Source organism: Drosophila obscura, unplaced genomic scaffold (genome assembly GCF_018151105.1).
Source record: "Drosophila obscura isolate BZ-5 IFL unplaced genomic scaffold, ASM1815110v1 contig_51, whole genome shotgun sequence".
In the NCBI taxonomy this organism is placed as follows: Eukaryota; Metazoa; Arthropoda; class Insecta; order Diptera; family Drosophilidae; genus Drosophila; species Drosophila obscura.
In genome coordinates, this window is record NW_024542841.1 from 141,150 (window position 1) to 159,300 (window position 18,151).

Genomic DNA, 18,151 nt, shown 5'->3' on the forward strand with positions numbered 1-18,151 from the left:
CTACTCGACAAAATCGAACTTTTTTTTCCTCAAGGATCCAAACCGACTTTTTCTGATAGATATGGGGCTTTAAATTTTTTGAAAGAATTATGGTTTTTTTTTCTATGGCAGAACTTTTTTTTGAAGAATTTTTGAAGTCTGGTATTTTTTTTAAGCTTTTTTCAGAGGTAGCGCTTGTTTTTTTTACATAACTCTAGTATCTTACGTCTGGTTGTAAAGAACTTTGCTATTTTGAAAAGATAATTAAAACAGCTAGAAGTTAAGCCTAAACACTTTGTGATTTCACTTACCGTCTGGGAAATTGTCTGTCGGGTAGTGTAATTGGTAAAATCGTTCTTTCGACCGTAGAATTTAATCATACAATAATCATACAATTAACGTAAATTAATAATCATGCAAGCTGAGACAACTGGCTGATAGATATGAACGGATTTTTTTCGAATCAGTTATTGTTGGTGTTCAGAGTGAGGACGGCGCTGGCGGGGCAACCGCTCTGTGGGCATTCCAGCCACAAATCGCTGTTAGCGTTCCAGCTACACAAGCGGTCGCCCTCGCTCTCGCCCTCGTACTTAAGAGCATATTTTCCCCGGCGACGCGCTCTCGCGCGCATACTCACCACGCTGGCGCTCCCGCCCACGCTCACGCTCCCGCCGACAGCCCTCGGCAGCTTGAGTGCCACCGATCTATTTTAATTCGCTTTTCCACCCTAAGCAAGACGGCCGGCTTTTGCACGCGACTACCTATTTACGAATAAATATATATAAATATATAATAAATATATATATATATAATATATATAAATATATAAATATATAAATATATATATATATATATATAATATATATATATATCTACTGAAGAAATTGGAACTGCCTTGTATTTATCTGTGGGAAATCATCCGTGGGACTTCGCAACGCCTCTACGCTCAAACAGTTGGTATGTATTTAATGAATTTGAATATCTTAAACAGACAACACCAACACATACGTCTTCATTGGGCCCAACAATACGCAATATAAAGTTTATGGCGAAGTGAGTAAAAACAAAAGAATGTCGTCATTTTATTACAATTTGTGTTCATGCTGGACAGTATGAATACGTTTATACATATTTATGGTTAACTATATTTGATCCCGTTCTCAGAGCCTAAAATGCACTTTTGTCTTAGTTTCCATACAATTTAACAGAACTCTAAAATCTGAGTGCAAATGAATACCGTTTTATAATACAAATTAATTAAGTCTACCCTTACCTTGCCTTGCGCATGTACATATTTATATCTATATCAATAGTTTCCCTTTCTTTACAATGATTTAATAAATTTTATTTGAATAATACCTAGTAGTTAAGAAATTATTACCCTTTTTCAAATATCTATATTAATTTGTTGCCTTCATTTGTTTGTTACATTATGGTTACCCGAACTGAAAATATCTTTTTTATTAAAATATGAAGTTTTATGAAGTTAAAATGAAAAGGTTTATCAAGGGACAATGCAGCAGTTCTCGCGCATTGTCATGGTAGGGTGGGTAGAGAAGAGAGGGACAATCAACATCTAGGTTCGCTCCACATAGAAATGGGCTCAGTAAGGCTTTTATTTGGCGTGTCGGCGCTTTTTGAACCTAATTTTTATTGTTTTATCTTACGGAATAGCCACATATAGTTTTCCGTACAAGTGCACTCATTAAATGTAGTGGAGTACAAAAGTACAGTTTGGTGAGGAAGGGGTTCTCTCGGCGAGCTAAGTCTAAACTACAAGATCATCTACAAGATTTCTTGCGATCGACTACAATGTTTGCACATGATGAAACAAACAACAATGAAACTGAAGATGAAGAGGACTATGGAGATGAGAGAGGAGAAGGCATACAAGAAGGCACATGCAATAAACTACGAAAGGACAGTACAAAGCACAACTGCATGACGAAATTCTACAAGAAACTACGAAATAATGGAGAGAGACACGATGATGGCACCTCGGTTCGCGATCAGCTTTCGCGATATGGAAAAGAGCATTAGAAGTTTCGACGGCACCAATACTATTCCAGTCAAAGTGTGGATAAGAGAATACGAGAACGAGAAGGAACGTGTGAGTCGCTTCTAAAGACGCGACTCTACTTATACCCGTACTCAGTCAGTATTTATATTTTTGAGCATGATTTTTTAGAATTTTAGAATTAAAAAAAAAAAATTGTACATTTTACATTTTTTTGCTACATCTGTTATCTACATCTACATATATTATGTATCTTCTACATCTAACATGTAGATGGTAAATGTACCATTTAGATTCTACATCTCCTCCGCTAGGGGTTGCTCGCGCACTGAACGCGGCAGAGTGTGCGAGCGAGAAGGAAAATGAGTTGCACGGTCGTTGTCAGGAGGGGGCAGAGGAAGCAACTGAAAATTAATTTCGTCATTCTGGCTATAGTTATGATCCGATCTAATTCAGATTCAGCAGTCTGGTAGATATGGGCATTCTCTACGATAATGCGTTTTTAGTTTTATCGTATCTTTAAAAATGTGCCTGCCACAGATTTTCGTCCTTTGTGTGGGCGGAAGGGGGCGGGGCGAAATTTTGAAATACACTTGTAGCAGTGGGATATCACATGAGTCTGGAAACCAAATTTGGTTGCCCTAGCTCTTATAGTCTCTGAGATCTAGGCGCTCATCGAGACAGACAGACAGACAGACAGACGGACAGACAGACATAGCTATATCGACTCGGCTATTGATGCTGATCAAGAATATATATACTTTATGGTGTCGGAAACGTTTCCTTCTCTGCGTTACACACATCCACTTTTACCACAAATCTAACTCTTTTTTGAGTACGGGTATAAAAAGGCGACACTAATGCAATGGAATGATTTCCAAAGGTTTTGTTCGCCAAAAAGGCACTAAAAGGAACCGCAAAACTATTCGTATCGAGTGAAAAAGGTTTAACTTCATGGAATTCGCTCAAGCAGGCATCATTAAGTTAATTTAAATCGAGTGTAACCAGTAAGCAAATCCATGAAAAACTGGCGCAAACAAAACGAGAAAACAATGAGTACGTGTTTGAATATTTTTACCGAATTAAAGACATTGCATCTCACGGAAATATTGCATATGACACATTTATCCAATATTTAATAGACGGCATAGATGGTAAAAGTGTGAATAAACAATTTTGTACAGCACAACAGATATAAATCAATTTTAGAAAAAACTTAAGTGCTATAAAAGAATTATAATTAATTATAATGATCAGGCAATTGCCGATCTTTTTGCGCAATTTTTTTCAAACACCCTATTCTGGTCGGCCGTATCCATACAGTTTTCCAAGGTCGAATGGCATTTTCTGCCCTTTCTTAAATGAAAACTCACTGCTTCATGGTCTTAGACTAGTTAGTCCGGTAATTTCACCAGGTCCTAACGGAGTTCCCGGCTGTGTACTCAGGTACTGTGCCGACGATCTGTGTGGACCCCTGCTTAAACTATTCACCCTATCCCTATCCCTTCATGTTTCCCCCAAACTGGAAGGATGCTTTAACTATTCCGCTCCATAAGAAAGGTAGCAAGTCTGATGCAAATAATAATAGAGGTATATCTAAGTTATCCGATATTCCCAAAATTTTTGAAAAAATTTTAACTCCGCATTTGCAACATCTCTGCAAATCACTTATATCTCCGTCTCAGCACGGATTTATAAGGCGACGATCAACAATCACAAATTTATTAGAGTTTATCTCTTTTATCATTAAAGGCTTCCAAGGTAACTTTCAGACGGATGTCATTTACACTGATTTCAGTAAAGCATTCGATTCTGTAAACCATTCCCTTCTAGCACAAAAACTTGACCTTTTAGGGTTTCCGTTTAATCTTTTGAGATGGATTTCTAGCTACCTTCGATCTAGGTCGCAAAGATTCCTCTTCAAAAACTCCTTCTCTTCACCTATTAACGTTACTTCTGGAGTACCACAGGGCAGCCCCTACTTTTTTTCTCGAGTACTCATGTAAGCGGATGATGTTAAACCAAAGACAATATAAGTAAGATGCGTAACGCTCATACATTTCAATTGCCATATGCAAGACAATTTTTCGTCATGCTACGAAATTCGCGCCATCTCGCTCGCACAAATTTGGGAGCGTACAAATCTAAAAATAGAATCCGCTTGCTTGTGTGAGTACACACAGAACCAGCAAGTGCGTATGTGTGCGTACTTGTGCGAAGCGGACGATTTTCGAGACGAATACCTTTTTATGAGTTGAGAAACGAATTTATTTACCGTAGTTATTTACCGTAGTCGCACGCTGAATACCCTAATGACAATTACTCCAATGTGATGTCATGCATTAAATATATTATGTATTTTTATATATGTATGTATATCCGATCATTATTATCGAATATACCATCTTAAAATAAATTACCGTTTGAGGGATATATAAAATATAACAGTTACTTAATATTGGGGTGGTAAGCGTCTTGCAAAAATAACTTACACTTATAAAGTGAAGGGTATTTTTCGACAGCGCTGTAAAAACTGTATGCATGTGCACAATACAGTCGTCGCGACGACTTGGCTTGGCCGTCGCAGCGGCATAGAACCAACTTCGTGTGCCTTCGTATGCTGTATGCATACAAGAGAGCGGCTGGCTCTAGAGCGCTCTCTCTCTCTCTCTAAAAAATTTCAAGAGAGCCTGGAGCCTGCTCTAGAACCAGCATGCAGAATTCGTGTGCAAAAATTTCGTATGGCGTTATGTATCTTATACTTATATTGTCTTTGGTTAAACTCTGTGTCCAGTATACGGACATTTCATTTCACTCCAAATTTTGTTTCCAGACTCATGTTATATCACACTGTAACAAAATGTATTTCATGCTTGGCCCCTTTCCGACAAAATTTAACTTTTTTTCCGCTTCGAACCAAATCGACTTTTTCTGATGGATTTGGGGCCTTAAAATCATTTGATGTTACTTTTTTTCTACGGCATAACTCTTTTTCAAGAATTTAATCAAAATGGTATTTATGTATCCCTTTTTTAGAGGAATCGCTTTTATTTTTCACATAACTTAAGTATCTTACATACTATATGGTTGCAATCAACTTTACCGTTCTAAAAAGTTATTAAATGCAGCTATAAATTAAACCCAGCATTTTTTTATTTCAGTTAATCTTTCAAATGCAAAATTGATCATTTTTGTACGGTATTTATTACGAAATTTTGACTAAAAACTCAGAAAAAATCGAAATCGAATCCTTATATTCAGCGTCGTTTAAAGTATTGTTCAAAAAGTCTATGGAGCATAAGTATTTACCAGCTTTTCAGAACAGCCTCAATACAGCCTCTGAAAAACGCAAAAAAAAAAAAGTTCTGCTTAGAAAAAAAACCCATAATTCATTTAACAACTTTACAGCCACAAATCTATTTAAACAAGTCGGTTTGGTTCCTTAAGGAAAACAAATTTTGTCGGAAATTTTTTTTTATTTTTTTTAAAATGGTATTTTGTTCAATTGTTTTGTTTAGAGGAGGATAACAAATTTATCACCTTGATTTACTGCTAAACGTCACGAAAAGATGAATATACATATATGTTTATTTATTGTTAATATGCCTGGTCGATTAGGCGACGATGTGTCAGGTGCGAGTGCTACGTCCAGACTCTCCAAGCAAACGGACCGAATTGCCCGTGCCCTAATGCAAGCGAGAGAAAGATAAATGGAGAACACGATAGCGAAGGCGAAAAAAAGAAGAAAGCTAGATGCATATATAAACCGCGATTCGTGTAGATATTTGCAAAGGCATGCACGTGTTAGACCAGATTATGACCATTGCGGAGGCATGTTAGGGCAGACGGACCGAATTGCCCGTGCCCTACGCGACGCTACGAAATAGAAAGCGAGATATTGATCGATAGAACGAAAGAGCGACAGAGCGAGAATGATAGAAAAGTAAAGGAGAAAGGCGCGAGACGAAGAGACGATAGAACGGTTGAAACGGCTTTTACAGTGAGGGGGCGCACAGTGGCTCGTTTTCCGAAAACTCGTTGCAAAAGTCGGATATCGCGTTATTGAATTTGGGAATACTGTTGAGCTACTGAGCTTCTTCAGTAGCGTTGTTTTGCAAGACTATTTAAGAGACGATGATTGTTCAGTTAATATATTCACAATTTATTTTACTTAAGTTAATATATATGTATTATCCAAAACTAGCGAAAGGTGTGCGAATTTGATAACGAGAGTTAACGATGGGTCGATTGAAGACGCGGGGTCCGGTTCAAGACTGTTGAAGTTGATATGTTTATGTTAGGTTTAGTTTAGAACTCTGTGGCAGGCAGGTCACTGTGCCAGACAGCCAAACGTTTTACTACGGTGATGATCGAATTTGAAGTGTCTTCTGCTTTTTCTGATGAGCCTCCCCCACAGCGGCTGACTAACGCCGAGAAAGAGCAACGCACCAGCAAGAGCATAAGTACAAGCAATCAAACGGTTATAAAGAGAGACATTAGATTAAGAGATGATCAACTACTCTTTGTGCTGCCATGGGCCGGCGCTAAGCCGAACAAATACTTCTGTTACACTTCAATTAGGAATTGATCAAGCTATTCAAAACCAGTATTTTATAATTTACAAACATTTTTTAAGATTTCTAATCTTTGTTCAAAGTTGAACCATTTTTATGTTTTTGAAAAAATTAAGAAAACCGTGCTTAAAAGGCAAAGGTTAATGCATTTTTCTCAAAAAGTACTCAAGCTAGGAGAACAATTTTTTCCATAATTTAAGGAACAAGTCTAAAATATGAATTTAGACGAAAAAGGAAATATATTTTGCGATTATATTTTATTAGATTTTTTTAAGAAACGCCATTTATTGCACTATTTTCAATCTTTAGCGGAATATAAAAATAGGCCATATTTGGCCGAGCATTGGACTGCACGAAAAAATAGTGGTGATATTCAGCAAACAAACAAAAGAAAAAACCATTACCACAATTGCACCTTTTATGAGATATTAGTTATTTTCCAATTTAACCCATGCTAACTAAACGGCCCTACGTAGTCGGCCATTAGAGAACGCAGCAGAGATGTTGCTGAATATATTCTTTGTTTTTAATTCTTACTAGCTTACAATTAACAAACAGATTCATATGGTATAAATGCGTAAATTTTAGATTAGCCAAGCCACGCCCCCTTGCTAAATACATATACATATGTATGCTTATTAGGCTGGGCCAAAATTTGACCAAAAAATTGTTTGGCCCAGCCTAATGCCTAAAGCCATATGCATTTAATTAAATATTTTCATATTTAACGAAGCAATTTTCCCTATTTCCAAATGTGGCAACCATTTCAGAGGAATATACTAATTTTAAGTCCGGAACGGCATTCATCCGGGGAGCTTACAGAAAGTTGAACAAATCTTCGTTTTGTAGCTTTTCTTATGAACTATACGTGTTAGCCATTTGCTCGGAAAGCTTTTCTTTCGCAGTTTCGAAAGACGCTTCGATTACATCTCTATTTCGTGATTCAAAAACCTAAAAAAATCGATTGTTCAATAATTTTACTTGAATTTTTTGGACGTTAACTTTTCGTGCTATGATGGTGATGGTTTTTAGGGTAAAAAACGAAATTTCGGGTTCGACCGTTAATTACGTCCCTTCCAGTGACACGCCTACATTAATTTTTCTTTTAAAAAAATATTTTAAATATTGCAAATATATGTATTAAATTTCAGACTTATATCTCGCCGGGTTCAAAAGTTATTCATTTTGCAACGTGTTTTGAGAAAATGAGCCACTGTGGGGCGGGTGTAGATGCATGTCGATTACAATTAGGTACAGTGGGCAGTGCAAATAACGAACAAATAACAGGAATTACTTTAAGGCGGCACCACTGACTAAAAATACTGAATAATACTCGGCTGGGAGACCAACCAGTATTTTCACAGGTAAGCTTGCTATTTTTCCCACATAACTTGAGTACGTTACAAATAACTGCATTTCTGAACAGAAGAAGCTATCAATTGGACCTTAAAACTTTATAGCTTAAGTCCATTGTAAAATTGCAATTTTGACATATTTTTTTCCGAAAATTCGATATTAAATAACACTAGTCAACACTAGAATTAGGTGAAGTTTTTTTTTAAAGAACTTTTTTAAATCTGGTAATTTTTTAATGTTTTTTTTAAAGAGGTAGTGCTTCTATTTTTCACATAACTTAAATATCTTATATCGGGTTGCATAGAACTTCTGAAGTTCTGCAAAGCTGACAAATGCAGCTATAAATCCGACCCAGACCCTTTGTATCTGCAGCTTAACGCCTGAAAGATATTAAGCTTTCAAATTCAAATTTCATCATTTTTTGCGGTATTTTTTGTCGAAATTTTGACTTTAAAAACTCGGGAAAACTGTTCACAACTATGTTATTTTTGTTTTTTTTTCTTAAATGTCTTTTACAAAGTGTTAACCAGTATATAACTGTACAAAGCGTTAAAACTACAGCTTGGCCGTTTTTACTAAGATTTTTATAAACGATATCCTAAACGACTCCTAACTAATGCGACTTTATGAATTTAATCTAAATTTGTTGTTACTTTTATTTTGTTTACTGGTGCGCATTGCACCAAAAGTATTGGTTTTTGGTTCTACCTATTCCTAGCTATGGATATAAAAACATAGTATAAATACAATTTTATATTTTAACGAGGAGGAACGTTGTAAGTCGCTTTTGTTGCTACGACTCAACTTTTACACCCGTACTCAGTCAGTATATATGTATGTGAGCTCATGATTTGTGTGATTTTTGCTTTTGCTTCATCTGTCAGCCAAATCTACATCTACCATGTAGATTCTACATGTCCTCCGGTTGGGGGCGCACGCACATTGAACGAAGTAGAGTGTTCGAGCGAGAAAAAGCATAAGTAGCGGCGGCAGCACTGGAAGGGGTTTGGTTAGACACTGAACATCTTCTTCATTCTGGCTATAATAATAATCCGATCCGATACAAATTTGTCAATCAGGTAGATCTATTTATGATCCGATCAAGAATATATGTACTTTATGGGTTAGGAAACGTTTCCTTCTCTGCGTTGCACACATCCACTTTTACCACAAATACAATATACCCCTTAAAGGCCTGTCTCCAGCACCACGGAAAATTCCTGCCATGAATTTGCTTGTTATTCCGTGAGGGTGTGGAACATAGCTTAAACAGGGTTGATGAATCAGCTGTGTTTTGTAAACAGTGCCAACTGTTAAGTTCTGCTAAAATTAAAAAAGGAAAAAAATGCACTCTGATGATGAAGTGATTGTGTTGGTGTATTGTTGCAAAACAAAAAAGAATAATTTGCATCTCTCTTTTTCGTTTTGCGGACAGTTTTTGCCTACATCTTGCACCATTCACTTCAGGAATAATTGTTGAACATGTATTCCTGAGCTGGGTGTCAGCTGCTCTCTCAGTCCACGAGGACTGATCCCGATAGGCAACTATCGATATAAATCTGTGGATTCCGCTCGTGTTGCTGGATACACACTCCAGGAAAACGAAAAAGAAAAAATCCTGGCAGTTTTTTTATATGAAGTTTTACGGGGATTCCGCGGTGCGGTACTATGCTTAACTCTTTTTTAATATGGGTATAAAAACTGGCCATTTACATTATGATTTTGCCACAAATTTCGTGATACTTATTTATACATTTAGTATACCCGAAAAGTAATATATATGCATGTATGCATTACTATAAAAATGTCTTCTTTTTGTACATTATGAATACATTTATCTTAAAACCATAGTAAATGTATATCAAATAAATGCGCATACTTACTTGTAATGTATTTATATGCATGTAGATCGTATGCGTACATATGTGTACATATGCAACCAAGTTGAAGTATTCTAGGTGATATTCGCGTTAAACACTGCACAAACACCATTGACCAAACAGAGGAGTACGCAATTGTAAAGTGTACATATGCATGTACATTTATTTTAGGAAGACGAAAATCACTTCTTAATCCGAAAATTTAATTAAATATGTGTTCTTTAACAAGTTATACAAATAAATCGTACTCTTACATATATCTGAAAATATGTACATACATATGTTCATATATTATTAATTTTTTAGTTGAATTTACTTTATTTCCTTTTTCACATTTTTTGGTTTTCCAAAATATTTTATCATCACATTAACTTTATACATATATACATAAATACGGGTAAATTTTTTAGTAAGATACATATGTACATATGATTAATACCTCAGGCTCTCATTTTTTATTTATGTCTTTTTGATTAGTGGTCTAAATAACAGTATATTAATTGTTGGAAAAAAATAAAAATAGTTGACCAGTGATTGCGTGGACTTTTAAGCAGCAGTAATTTATTTTCACACACATTAACATACATATGTATGTAAATTGGTATTAACATGGAAATAGGGGTGCCAAATTACAATTTTTTTCCGTGTTTTTAATTTGTTTTTGTACGGATTCAGTTATAATTAAACTTTTAAAATGCACATGTGATATTTTTGTGCTTTATTTTATTTCATACTAAAATAAAAAACTATACAACTGTCAACTTATTTTGTGACACATTCTGATTTTCTCGTCTACTTGGAGCATGCTCTTTCTTTGAATAAAAGGGTGGTTTACATTGTTACGAGGACACATACATATATATATAAATATATGGACGTTATTTCCATGCTGCAACCCACCATGTGTACCAATTTTAACACATTCGCTGCCCAACAGATTTACGATAATTTTTAAGGGGAAAAATAAATCTCGTTTTCTAGATGTCTGTACGATGTACATGTATTTGTTTTTACATCTGGAAGAAATACCCTGCTAGATCTATATTTTCTATGGTACAAACATATGTATGTTTACTTTTACCTTTTTTTTACCTATCTATGAAGAAACTACAGTGGCTTACAGCTTAAATGAACCAGACAACCAGAAAAACTTAAAAGTGGTACACTCAAATGTGGTACAAATGTAAGTGTACATTTTTTTTTATTCTTAAATTCTAAAAAATCATATGCTCAAAAATGTATATACTGACTGAGTATAACGGGTATAACGGGTATAAGTAGAGTCGCGTCCCCAGAAGCGACTCACGTTCCTTCTCGTTTTTGTATCGATTCGACCAATATTACTGTGATCTATAGAGTAATTTTCCCCCACCCCTCTGTGAATGCTGTTTTTAAGTCTTTTTTACGTTTTATAATGTTCTGATCCAATATTCAATGATATTCAATGATATTTAAAGTCAGGCTATTGAGTCTAAGGAATCATTAAGTGAGTGCACTGGCCAGTTTGGTAAAAGGTGCTGAGATGAAAGCAATACATTAATATGTACTGGAATCCTCCTACATGGCTCTAATGGTGATTGGCTAGGCTGGAAGTTCGCTTTTTGTGGTGCTATCTCATGTTTGACGTGTGCTTAGATGCTTAGATCTCTGTTAATGTTCCTCCTTTCGAACGTACCGAGCGGCTCGCTTTACGATGCCAATGTGACTGCTGTTCGCGTTACCTTTGGCTGGGAGACAGTCTAGATTGAGTTAAAATTGAGATTGAAATCGAGTTGTAGAGTAGGACCTTGTAGTCCAGACAAAAATGAGATCGTAAGTTTATATTCCCGTGGAGCTTGGGAAAACACTTATTAAAAAAAGTTTGCGGAGGACAGCTTAAGCTGTTTAAAGTAAACGCTACATTTTTGCACTTTTGTTCGTTTTTTTTTTAATGGAGGACAATACGATCAGTGCAAAATTTTGAAACAATATCTAACTTTATAATGCCATACTGATTTTGCTTAGATTTTAACGGTACTTTCCAAAAATTTTATCGAAAGTGTGACTAAATGTTTGTTTGCTTTGTACAGAGAACTCTGCACGTATTTGTCTTTAATAACACTACTCGACAAAATTGAACATTGTAAATCCGCTTCGAACTAAACCAACGTTTTTTGATAGAAAAATGGTGTAGGGTAGTGCTATCAATGAAGTCGCAGTAGTAATTGTTGGCGAGAACGTGGAATCACGCGGTATTTTTCTCAATCGTCGGGATTGTGGCAAATTACCACGAGTGTACGAGACTCATCGGTCAAATTATTCACTTCAAGACCCACTGATGTCCAGTCGTGGATAGGATGGCTAAATTTCTCAATTCTCAATTTCATTCGTTTCAGTCAGTCGAAGTTACGATCAAACGAGTATATCCTCTTGCGTGATGCCCGGCTATCGTTAAAAGTCTGTGGGACTAATCTCGAATTTACCTGTTTTTACGCATGGGATGCCTGTGCGTATTGGCAATCCGTCTTCGTTGCTTGATCTTGCGCCGCTCCCAACTGATTTTAATTTCAAATAAATAATTTGGAAATTGAGGTAGGAATCACCATTAATGGTGCCACCAAATTCGCATTTCTTTGCACTGCAGATAAGAGCCATGTTCAACAGCTGTTGGGTCACTGTGCACAGCGAGAAAAAAAGACGCACTGAGAGGACAAGCTAGATGAGAGACCAGGCAGCAGCAGCAGCAGCAGAAAGAGCACGATGATCAGCAGTTATGTATGTCCCTATGTATGTACATATATACAGGGCAGACGGCGCAGCGAAGTGACGAAAGCTAACGACGAACTCCAATAAAGCAAAGCAGAGGCGCCGAGATATTAGACCATAAACGAAGAATGCAGGCGTCGTATGGTAAGAGTGAGAGCCAGAGTGCAGCTCGCGTGAAATCCAGAGAGTGAGTAGGCAGTGCAACGGATTATGCGCGAGAACGGTGAGTGCCAAAGAGCAATGAGTCGATGAGTCAAAGCAAAGCAAAGCAACCGATCGAATAGCAATAACAATTGTCTAAACAAAAACAATGCAATGCAACGATCCACTGTTAGATGTATGTATGTATGTATGTTTGTTCGGCAGCCACAGAAAAATTAAAAGTAATAAATCAATTTAAAACACTGAGTATACACAAGCTTTATAAAATATGAATATGTGTGCACCTCCGATACTTAAAACCAAATTGAATTAATTACAGTTTATAAGTTTCTTTTTTCTTTTTTTGATTAGGCGAAAAAGGCGAGAGCGATGCAGAAACACGACCGGCTTGCTTGTCACGAAAGGCTTGCTTTTTTGATATTGCTGTTCGCAAAAGAGACGAATTGCTTCGATGGGTGAAAATGAGAAAAACATAGAAACAAGGAGAAGGAACGTGTGAGTCGCTTCTGGGGACGCGACAATACTTATACCCGTAATCAGTCAGTATATACATTTTTGAGCATAATTTTTTAGAATTTTAAAATTTAAAAAAAGTTTTACATTTTACATTACATTGCTAAATCTGTTATCTACATCTACAATGTATATTTTACGTCTAAAATGTAGATTATAGATGTACCATTTATAATCTACATCTCCTCCGCTAGGGGTTGCTCGCGCACTGAACGCGGCAGAGTGTGCGAGCGAGAAAGAGAATCAATAGCGTCAGCAGCGCTGAAGAAGGAGGGGGAATCAACAGAAAATTATTTCTTCATTCTGGCTATAATTATGATCCGATCTAGTTCATATTCGGCAATCTGGTAGGTATGGGCATTCTCTACGATACTGCGTTTTTAGTTTTATCGTACCTTTATAATTGTGCATGCCACAGATTTTCGTATTTTGTGATGGCGGAAGGGAGCCGGGCGAATTTTTGAAATACACTTGTATCAGTGTGATATCACACTGAGTCTGGAAACTAAATTTGGTTGCCCTAGCTCTTATAGTCTCTGAGATCTAGGCGCTTATCAAGACGGGCAGACGGACGGACAGACGGACATGGCTATATCGACTCGGCTATTGATGCTGATCAAGAATCGTTGCACACATACACTTTTACCACAAATACAAAATACCCCTTAACTCTTTTTTGAGTAAGGGTATAAAAAGAGGAACCACAACCGCTATTTATGTTCTATTGTTATTGTCGAGTCACGCTAGTTTATTTATTTTGTTACTTTTTAAAGTTTAGTGTTAGATAGATTAGAGCGAAGCGAGAGCGTAATAAAGCTCTCTCTCGCTCTTGGCGAATTCGACCCGCTTCGCCGCCCTAGATTAGTTAGGCTCAAGAAGATATTATAACGAAGAGGAAAAGAAGTCCCCATTATTTATCAACAATTTTCGTCGTAATATATAAGTAATAGCAAGTGTTCCAGTGGGGGCTTAGAGATAGGACCACGACGAATTATGCCATAAGGTATTCGTCGATAGGCGAAGTAGGAGAGACGTAATATGACGAGCTTTCCATTAATGAATTGTTGTTGGCCGATCAGCTCAACAATAAAACAGACAGTTATTTACGGCTATGGCCGGAGCTTAGTCATTTATTCGACGTTGGTTCGTAAGATCTGTTAAGACTAAAATACTTAATATCAGAAAGATCAAGCTAAGCCCTAAAACTTACTATCCAGTAGGCTGGGCCAAACATTTTTTTTTTTAATTCCAACGGGACACCCCCTAGTTTTGTTACCTTAGATTTAATAGTAATTTACATATTTTCATTTTTATTTTGTTTTTAATTTTTTAGAGGTTGCTACCGAATCATAAAAAAAAATTTGTATCAAGAAAATTCAAACAACATTTTTTTGCTGCATGAATTGGTGAAATCTATATGCATATATACATATATGCATGTATATTGATACCATTTATATCATCATTAATCAGTTGTTAGCAGTAAAAAACCTGCTCAAGTTTTTGCGAACTTATTAACTAAATATATCAACCTCATCTGAACTTCTTGATTTTCACCAATCGTTAATTTTTTAACAGTAACTAAAAAAAAAAATAAAAGTACCTTATTATCAATATGAAATAGTTTCAATGTTATTTGAAAACGACGAATTACATTTTTTTAATGTATATTTATCCAAAAAAGTGTATTTTCTTTTCATGGTAGCAACCCCCAAACATTAAACTAAAAATTTGACAAAAATTGTATAATTTTATTGAATAACAAAGAACAGAGTTCGGTGGTGTCCCCTTGAAAAAATAAAAATTGTTTGGTCCAATTTTGGCCCAGCCTACTAGCCCGGCGGCAGCGGCGCGATCGTCTCTCGGTGGCGACGAAGTTAGTCAGCTGAATAAGTTCTTGACTAATTGCAAGAACCCAGCGCCCAGTTGCACATCTCCGCTACCGAGTGTTAACTTATATACCAATTTGCAGCCAACAAACTCGTTTTTTCGTTGTTTATTTAATGTAGAAAAACTTTTCTAAGATTTCATGGTGGACTAGCAAATTAATAAGTAGAAATTTACAGTGACACGAGTTAAGAAAAATATTTATAAAATATATACGTACCGCCTACCGTTCAGACGTGCTCCGGCCCATGATCAGATTGTGAGACACCTGCAACAATATGGAACGCCAGCTGATACGCAACAGATAAAGAAAGAGGCTCACTAACCAGGCATTTGATACCAGACCGATACGGAAGGGCCATGGCGGTATATCAGAAAAAAAAAACACAGGTTGCAAACGCTAAAAACTGGAAATTCTCGTGGAATGTGGGTAAAAGTGCCTCGTGAGTGAAAATTGACACGGGAGAAAACACAAGTCAGCAACCAAAAAAAAGTCAGAGGTGAGACTGATCAGCTACTACAGCGACGTGAGTGGACCAGACACGCAACGCAACTGCACCAACTGCTTGTCAAAGCTTCAACACAATACGGATCGGAACCTGCATGCCGTAACGTAAGCCAAACTATACACAGCATATTTTCAGGCGTCAACAAAATAATAAATTGTGAAAATATAAAAGCTTATCATATAAAAAAGAGTAGAAACCACAAAAATGTCACTAAACTGGACTTCTTCAGGTGCAAAGCAGACGCAAATAAGTACCGCACTTCATAATATGCCCTCAGGTACGCCTCTTAATGTAGCAGGACGGCAGGAAAGAGGCGTGCGCTATCACCCGATATATCGCTGGGAGACGTGATGCAGGCCATCAGCCAAATGGGCCAACGGTTCGACAAATTGGCAACAAAGGAGGACGTTAAAGTCCCAATTAGACGCCGTGTCCGACCAGATCGAAACTCTTAAAGCGGAGAATGAGACTTTAAAGCGCGATTTCCAGCAATTAAAAAGCAACAGAGAGCAGGACCGAACGGAGCTTAGCAGACTGGAGCAAAGCAGCAAGGCCCGGAACCTTATTTTCAAAAGCCTAGAAAAGGAAGATGCCACAAAGGAGGGAGTGGAAAAATTGCTACGGGGTAAAATGGCGATCCCGAACGCATCAGTACGAGAAACCCGAGTGCTCTACCAACGAAAAAATAAGATGGGATTGCTAATGGAGAGAAATGGAGAATGCTTTGACCATAAATGATGTATTAAAAAACAAGCTGGCCCTAATGCAGTTGAAAAAGGAGCTGGTATCCATAAAAAAGAACTATAAGTCATTCGTCAAAAATGACCAGATCTGTGTAGAGGGCAAATGAGTGTCCTTTAACAATGCTCATAAGCTCACTTGCAAAGGAAAGCCAGCTAACCCGATATTAAAGGAACTCTATTGCGCTGCATTGGATGAAACCAACCTTACTCACACGCGACTTCTCACCAAAGCCAGGGAATCAAAAAATTAGAACGGCAAATACGCACTCAAAACAGCATACACATTAATATATTGTCATACAACATTGCAGGTTAAGCAAATAAGCTAATCTTTAGTCAATGTTTTTAATTTATAAATACTTATCAAATATTTTTCCTATACGAAAAATTTGTCGACCAAAACATGCAGCAGTACGAACCATACTTCCCAAATCATATTCTGTCATGGGAACCAGCCGTAAGAACGGCAGCAAGAGGAAGAGCAAGTGCTGGCCAACATAGAGGCATCCACACAGACTTAGTCGCATCTGGATGTTACAGCTTTCACGACATCTCACAGTGGTCGATTCTGCCAATCTGGCAGGCAATAAATGAAAAATTAAAATGTCGAATCTTGTTAATTTTTTTTACTTTTTGGAAAGTAAACATCCCACTGATATTTATTGCGATATTTATATATTTTTCCTATCGATAGTCCAGTATCTGCACGCGGTTGAATCCAGAAAACTTTTCTGTCCATACCTAAGTACATTTTATCGCCTTTTTATGGCTTTGGTAAAGCAAAATTAATCTTAATGTTTTGCGATTTGTATATAAATTACCATCCATTTTGATCATAGTTGGTAAGTATTCAATAAAAAATATATGTGTTGGTCCTGTGCTGAAATCGTTGTAGAACTTAACATTTCCTTTAGTGTGCTATTAATATCATACCCGACACTTGCATGGAATAGATATTTTGACATCCGCCCCCATTCGCCTTCAATCTTTTTCTCTTAATGAATCCAGTCTTTTTTGAATCTTCTGTGCTGAAACAAATTGCAACTACGTGCAACACGTTAATTTATTTGATTCTATAGGGAAAATTGCAGTGTCAAAAAGCTTTTTGCGATGTTTCGTAAGGAAACTGAGTAAGCAAAAAAGCTAAACCGAGTTGGATCCATGTTTTCACTCAATTAATTGATAATTGATAAAAACAAACGCAGCGAAAATTATTGCTAGCGAATAAAAAAAAAATTAAGTAATTTTGCCTCTGAGTGAAGTGTACAGCAGACATTTAAAATACTTCAAATAAGAGACCAAAAATTTTAATTTTGACTTATACCTTTTTTGTATTAATATAAAGTGCTTATAAAAACATTTTATAATATTTTGAAATAAAAAAAAAATGATTATTTTTTTTTTAAGTTTTTAAGCTAAAAAATAAAAATTAAAAATTTATTTAAATACTCCGCGGATTTATATTCCAAAATACAAAAATATTTTTAAAAATGTTACTCATTTATTTTTTGAGTTATTAATTATTGCCTGCCAGATTGTCAGAATCGACCACTGTGCATCGGTGGCGCAGAATCCATAATACCTAATCGTAAACGATTACGAACATCTCATAGTAATCCCAACCTACTTCAACTGCAATGGCTGAAACGGATATTATGATCAACTAAGCGATAAGCGATTCTAGTGTAATGGTCCTGGGAGACATTACTGCTAGAATAGGAGTAGTGCTCCCCTGTGAGTAAAGGTCACGCAGGACAATTCGAAACACTAATCAGGGCAGCAAAGG

The 18,151-nt window shown here is 36.5% G+C and overlaps 1 long non-coding RNA gene across 2 annotated transcripts; it reads left to right on the top strand.

The window, feature by feature from the left end:
- Positions 1-10,589: 10,589 nt before the first annotated feature.
- On the top strand, positions 10,590-13,236 carry LOC111079774. 2 transcript variants are annotated; one of them, XR_005968271.1, is made up of 4 exons: positions 10,590-10,989; positions 12,182-12,377; positions 12,430-12,774; positions 13,065-13,236. It is a non-coding gene; the product is annotated as an uncharacterized LOC111079774 (long non-coding RNA). The 2 variants fall into 2 exon arrangements; XR_002608403.2 differs by having other exon boundaries at positions 12,182-12,774.
- Positions 13,237-18,151: the final 4,915 nt, after the last annotated feature.